Source organism: Rhipicephalus sanguineus, chromosome 2 (assembly GCF_013339695.2).
Source record: "Rhipicephalus sanguineus isolate Rsan-2018 chromosome 2, BIME_Rsan_1.4, whole genome shotgun sequence".
Classification (NCBI taxonomy): domain Eukaryota; kingdom Metazoa; phylum Arthropoda; class Arachnida; order Ixodida; family Ixodidae; genus Rhipicephalus; species Rhipicephalus sanguineus.
The window spans coordinates 194,644,686-194,652,270 of record NC_051177.1 but is presented as its reverse complement, the minus strand read 5'-3'; positions in this window follow the sequence as shown (position 1 = coordinate 194,652,270).

The window sequence follows — 7,585 nt, the reverse complement described above, 5'->3', positions numbered from 1 at the left end:
CCGCAGCAGAGGATGGGGACAGGCGGTTCGTGAAAATGTTTTCAGCATTACGAACACAATAGTGCGTTCTCTGCCTGCTCCCAAAGACCGGCCTCCCAAAGAGCGGACCCAAGGCATGTTCTACAAAACTGCTTCTACTGACTGCGATGCCAGCTGCCTCAGCGCGACTGAGAACCGGTAAGAAAGACGCGAAAGACGCCCCCAATTTTTCGAAGGCGCAGACCGCCAAGTCAGTTTTCTTGAAACTATAGTCCTTGCAGCTGAAATTAATTACTGCAAATGTATGCTGGCAGATCCAAGCGACTCCAAGCGTGAACCACGTCGCTCCACCCTGCGCAGAGCGGAATAAAAAAAGAAACGATGTCTGCGTACAGCCTCACACAGCCCGGCACTCTAAGTATCCCACTTTCCCTGTCTCTCATCTAAGTCCACAACGACACATCCACGCGCCAAAGCACAGAGCGACTCATTCCCACCGGTCAAGCCCTCGCACTCCTGTGTTCTTTTGCTGACGCACCCTTTCATACCCGCCGAACAAGAAAGGAAGCCCTCTTCATATTGTTCCTACCCTCGAACTCTAAAGAAGGAACAGTATGGATTCCGAAACGTAGGGACAATGCTTACTCAAAGTTCTAAAGATAAGAAGGCGTCGGCGGCGCTTCGAAACACGTGTTTTCTTCGGGTCTCACATTTTCTGCCTGCAAATGGTGTCGCCAGTGGGGTGGCCGTGCATTTTTTCTGAACTTTATGGACAGGGGACGGACGATGAGCATTCGAGCGAGAAGAAGAAAGGCGGCCTTGTACGCGGCTCGTTAGTCAAAGCGACCGCAAACCCCGGAGGCCATACGGCACGAGCACATGACGATATTAGTTTAAGCACATACATTGTGGTTCCTGCATTTCTGAGCAAGCTTTGGAGCAACTAGTGTGTGTGTCGCCAGCCATGCCGCCGTACCACACACACGCAGGGACCCCAAGCAAGCACGAGTGCCAAACGAAATCCATGCGTTGCGAGGTACAAGGGGCTTGCTTTTGTGTCGTCGTGCTCTTTTTTCTATTTCTTTTCGCTGTATAAACTGGCCTTCATTTGTTTGCACTAGGCACATGTACGCACGGTGGTGAGAACAGTATGAAATTTGAATCTGTCGTTTTTGGCTTGCACGCGTCCTCTTAATACCTCGTGGACAACCTTTTGGATCTAGAAAGACTTCCCGCTTTCCGATCATAGAAACCCCTTCCACTACGCACACCTGTGTTGTTTCTGTTGTCTTGTCATTATCTTCATGAGTGTTGCACGCTGACAAAAATTCGGAAGGTATGCAAGAAGTCTTCAGAAGCTCAGGTTGTCCTTCTGTGTGGGTTTCTCAGATGATCTTTTCTGTAGTAGAAGCGCTCATTTGTCGGCGTTCAGTACGTTAAGCTATTGGCAGAGAGTCTGACTCGTTTGGCTTCTGCGAGACAAGACTGCTATTTATTACGCATTGGTTAGACGGTGGGGACAAAGACGGACATAGTATTTTGCCCTGTACTTCTGCTCTAATTCGTTGCTTTATTGATTCCAACTGAGCCTGCCCAGCTCTTAATATGTCCGCGATGTTATTCTGCTGGGAGATCTGCTGTGAATATTCTGGTGCTCATAAATGTCGGCTTACTCCATCTCTGCTTTCAAATGACCAATGTCAACTCTGTCTTCTACCTCCGTATCAATTCCTCTGAGAAGCTCATACTGGTTAGTCAAAATTTGGTAAATATTCCGCAACTCACTTATTCATGGGCGATCCAAATGCAAAAGGCTTTCGACGTTTGTGCTGGCTTGCGTCACGGCCTTGCGTACTTCACCCCGCCTTTCAAATAGGGCCTCCATGATCTGGTCCAGTGTCGGAAACGTAAGGAATCACTAGTATAGGCAGCGTTGCGAGGCGAAGTCGGCGTCAACGTATTATCTGTCACAGAAGTTAGGTGCGAAGAAGATCCGGGCGCTGTCAAGACGTGATTCATCCTGATCTAGGTCTCGAGAACAGTTAGGCCTCGCACGACAGCTTCACCCAACGGCAGCATCACGAAAGTCCCCCAGGTTTTCGATGCGGTCGAGAATTCGTAAAGGCCACTCGGTCTCACCTCTGAAGGTCCTTTCTCCCGGGTTTCACGGCACCAAAGTGTAGAGAAAAGGGTGTGCCGCCATCCCCATGGTGAAGCCCCCCGCTGACATCTTCTTTATTCGAATACACTGATCTGGTTTTAATGATGATAATGCGACTCCTCGCCTTCTACCCAATTTTCAACACACTTCACCCCTTCTAGACGGCGACGAATGATGCGAGAGGAAAAGGGCGTGGAATATGTGAGGCCCGTTTGTGAACCGCTGACCATACGTGTCGGTAGCGCAGTTGGTAGAGCACCCGACACCTGTCGTCGCCCGCCGAGAGGTTGTAGGTTCGACTCCCGACATGCAGGAAAACGTTTTCTTCTACTTTGCATTCTGTTCGTGTGCATTGTACCGATGTCTTTTCCGTCAAGGAAATCATACCATTGAGGTCTTGGTGTACCCTGGCATAAAACGCCTTCGTGTTAAAAAACGAAGTGATCAAAGAGCAGCAACAAATATTCAGTAAATTTTAATGACATATCACCAAGCAACCAAACGCAGAAAATTGAAGCATAGTCACTATGCAACATAGCTAAAACTTTATCAATACGCATGGCTCAGAAGAAACCACGCGTTTTGCTTAAGCAAGGCACTAAAATAAAAAAACAGGGCAAAAACACTAAAAGAGGGCGAACAATCAAGCAACCTGCAGAAAAACATACAAAAAGCAACTTCCGCGTCTTTCATTATTATAGGTGGCTTGCTCACGCAGTTGGCCTGAGAGCTTTTTTTAATAAAAGATGCTTCAACGCCTTCGCATTTCACCCTATCTTTTGCTTTCTTAATAAATTTTGTCGCATGAAATCTTCGTGAGCAGCCTCACAGCTCCTAATGTTCAGACAGAAAGCCACCGGTCTTATTGCACACATTATTATTGTGCTCCCTTGCCTGTTACTTAAACCATTTGCCCGTTTAACCTAGGTACTGGCGACCACAGCTCAAGAGAATTTCATACATTACACTCGACCCACGAATAGTGAATTTCGTTCTGTGTTGCATCGTGCACTGTGGCCCCCGCTGTTTTTAGTAATAGCACGTACTTCCGACAGTTTACATTACATTAAAGTTGAGCTGGGCGAAAATAAATGAAATTTAAATTTAAAAAACTATTCCCTGCCTGCACCACCTAAGTATCGCAGCCCAAAATCGATAAATTAAATAAAAGAACAAAATTACTAAAATTTCGATTAAAAAAGAAAATAGAAAATAAAAAATAAAAAATTTGATCCCACCACCTAGCGACACCACCTCCAAGGGAAATATTCTTTACATTACACACTACTGTTTCACTTCATCTTGACTTACAATTGTTTTGATGCAGTGGATCTCTGATGAGCCCGTCTTGACCAACAAGACTTCCATTCTCTTCTTTTCGTCTTGTGTAGGCTTTCCATTCCTCTCTTTGTTGGGTCCCACTGTTGGAGAGACGGGTCCGTGTTGGGCTTGCCCTCCAGTCTGTCCTTTTGAGGCTTACTGAAAACTCATCATATTGATTACGGAACACAACGGGAACTTCATGCTTACAACCTATATTTTAAATGCGAAGCATTTCTTAGCGAAGCAAAGGCGCTATGACGTTTCTATCAATCGTTATCTATCTATCTACCGCCTACGTCTTAGCGCTCTCACAGTCGTGCTCCTTACTTCGTACATATACCGAAATTAGCGTAGGAGGACGTGAATGTATGACGAACACGAATCACAGGTCATGACATGAATAACGTGACTTCCTTGTCGTGCGCTCGTGTGTACATTGGCCAGACTGGCCGTTGTCTTAACCAAAGGTTGAAGGAGCACAAATACAATGTGACAAAAGTAATTTCCGGACACAATTCTACTCACTGTAAAAAATGCGGCCGTATTCCGATGTTTGAAAAAACGAGTATTCTCAACAGAGCAAAAGATAGGTTGACAAGGAATGTTATTGAAGCCTGTGAAATAAAAAAATGAGTGCCAAGTGTGTCAGGATACCATCTTTGTCACTGTCCGACAAGGAAATGACATTTCTCGATCCGTCACCCTAGTTTGATTGCAAAAGGTTGTCAATGCGGCAAAACATGCGGGTTTGGGTCCTTGATCTGTATATTTCCTGTTTTGTTTTCACCTGCTCGCGTACGTATATACATGCGTCACGTGCAAATGAAAATAAACGTTTCCGGTTGAAAGTCAGCGCTGTGTGTGTGTGCGTGTTCTACCCTGTCCGCGTTTAGTAGTGCTGCCTAAACTTAGCATGAAGAACCTACTAGCCCGCCAACGCACTTTGTTTTGCTACTATATGGGCATTCTCGGCTGGTTTTTGCCGACGGCGTCATTTTCATTTCCTGTGTGTATAATATATATATATATATATATATATATATATATATATATATATATATATATATATATATATATATATAATTTTGTAACGAAGGAACCGATTTATTTAGATGAGATGCAATGAGGTAGAAGCAGGATGAGCGTAACTGCAGGTCAAGACTAAACAGGTTCGCCCAACCACAGAACCGCACTGTCCAAGCGCGGCTTCCACTACTCTTCCTCTTCTTCTGCGTTCCGCGCACTCGCGCGTTTCCCTTACATTTCCTCGGGGGCAGACGAAGCTCGCCGAGCGAGCTAAAGATGCCTGTGATGGTACCGCTTGAAGCGAGCCACATGAGCAACTTTTGTAACGCGCGAACGCCGGTCACCTGCCGTCACTTGGGCGACAGCGTATGTTATGTAACTTAGACGAGAGACTATCACGAATGGGCCTGAATAGTTGGCTAGAAACTGCCGGCACAGTCCTTTCTTTCGAACAGGAGTCCACAGCCAAACGTAGTTAGCAAGAGAAAAACTTACAGGAATATGCTTGGCATCGTAGCGAATCTTGCTTTCTTCTTGCGAAGACAATGTTCTAAGGCGCGCAAGTCGGCGTGCTTCTTCGGCATGACACAATGTCTGAGCGATGGAAACATCTTCCTGATGCGAGAAAGGTAGTAAAGTGTCCAGAAAACTTTGAAGGTTTCATGCATAAAGCACGAAGAAAGGTGCATACCCAGTAACTTCATGCTTGGCGACATTGTATGCGTAAGTTATGAAAGGCAAGATGGCGTCCCAGCTTCTTTGGTCAGTATCAACATACATCGGTAGCATATTCGTAATAGTACGATTCGTCCTCTCAGTGACCGTTAGTTTGCGGATGGTAAGGAGTGGAGTGACGATAAGAAGAACCACAAAGGTGCAAAAGTTCTTCAACAACGTCGGCGATAAATTGCCGTCCACGGTAACTGATGACTAGCCGTGGAGCGCCGTGCCACAATATGACCCGTTGGAGGAGAAAAGAACAGACGGCGGCTGCTGAGGCAGATGAGAGTGCTACTGCTTCCGTATATCCGGTTAAATACAGCATATCGGTGGCCGAATGGGGTCTTAGGAAGTGGTCCGAGCAAGTCGCTGTCGACTTTTCCAAAAGAAGACGTCGGTGGTGAAGCGGGCTGTAAATATCCTGCCGGAGCAGTCGTGGTTTGCTTGTGTCGCTGACAAACAGCGCAGCTGGCGGCGTACTGTTTCGTGGTCGTCCAGATTTTCGGCCACTAAAACCTCTCACGAAGTCGGTGTAGCGTACGTGCGAAACCAAGATGACCGGACGTTATGTCATCGTGCATAGGACGGAGAACGATTGGTCGCAAGCTCTCCGGCACCACTAGAAGCAACGGAATGCCGTCGGCTGAATAGTTCCTGTTGTATAGCAAGCCGTTAGAAGTTGTAAAGTGCTTTGCTGCGGAATCACGCGCAGCTTCGAGTAAGGGTTCCAAGTCAGGGTTTTGTTGTTGCTCGCCCTTCAAGTTGCTGAGATCGGGAAAGTCGGATGATACAGAAACTAAATTGTCATCAAAGTCATCGTCGTAAGCACTGGTGTGCACTGAAAGAACATGGGATAGGCAATCGGCATCCGTGTGACATCTTTCGTTCTTATAGGTCACAGAAAAGCTGTACTCTTGGAGGCGCTACACCCAACGAGCCAACTGGCCAGACAGGTCGCGGAGTCCAACAAGCCAGCATAGTGAGTGATGGTCAGTCACCATTGTGAACTCTCGGCCATGCATATACGGTCGGAACTTCTGAATGGCGAAGACAACTGCTAAGCACTCGACCTCGGTGACGGTGTAGTTCTTTGCTCTGGTCAGTGTCCGACTGGCGTAAGCTACAACATGTTGGCGGCCGCTGCAAATTTGGACGAGCACAGCACCAACAACAAGTCCATCAGCGTCGGTATGCAATTCTGTGAAACTTTCAGGACCAAAATGCTTCAGGATAGTTCCTGAAGTCAGCAACATTTTCAGCTGTTGAAGTGCAGCCTCACATTTATCAACCCACAAGTACGGCGCGTCTTTATGGAGACGTTCATGATTTAAATTCAGCGCAAAAGAAAGCGATACACAATAGGGAGGACACAGAACAAGCGCTTGTCCTGTGTGCTCCTTCTTGTGTATCGTCTTTTTTCGCATGCTTTTTAAACCATAAAGTTCAACCAACTCGCCCAGTTTTGTACGTTGTTATGGAGAAGGGACGTCAGCGGGGAAGGGAGTTGTGCAAAATTCTTAATAAATCAGAGAAAATATGAGCAATGACCCGGAAAACTTCGCAGGTCCTTCACGTCTCGCGGTTGTGCAAAATTACGAACCACTGCGGTCTTCTGTGGGTTCGGTCGAATGCCTTCTCTGTCCACAAGAAAGCCTAGTACGAGGGCTTCACGTTGACCACAATGACAATTTTTAGAGTTTAAAACAATGCCAGCTTTCCGTACGCATTCAAGCACAAGCGCCAAGCGGTGATTGTGCTCTTGAAAACTATTTCCACTAATAATAACGCCATCTAATAGCACATGAAAATTTCCCACTTTAGTCCACGGAGTACTGTATTCATGAATCTCTCGTATGTTGCTGGAGCATCGCACAAGCCGAAGGGCATAATGTTAAACTAAAAAAAGACCGTCAGGTGTTACGAAGGCTGTCTTCTCCTTGTCTGCTGGGTGCATGGGAATTCGCTAATACCGCGAACGCCAGTAAACAGAAGCAAAATAGGAGCAGAGTGCGGACAGTCGACGGCGTTATCTATACGTGGCAGAGGGTAGACGTCTTTTTTTCGTAACGGCTATTAAGCGGCAATAGTCCACGCCAAATCTCCACGAATTGTCCTTCTTTCTGACGATAATGACAGGCGCCACCAAGGGACTACACGATTCTTGTATCACTCCCTTCTTCAGCATGTCTTCAAACTGCTCGGTGATGTCTTTCCTCTCAGAAGGCGATACGCGACACGGCGTCTGACGAATTGGCGGTGCCAGCCCTGTATAGATGAGACGTTGTGTACGAGATGGTGGCGGCGTAAATCTATTCCTCTTGGGCAAAACCAAACACTGAAGCGCAGCCTGCGACCACCTCCTGCCGTGGACACCCT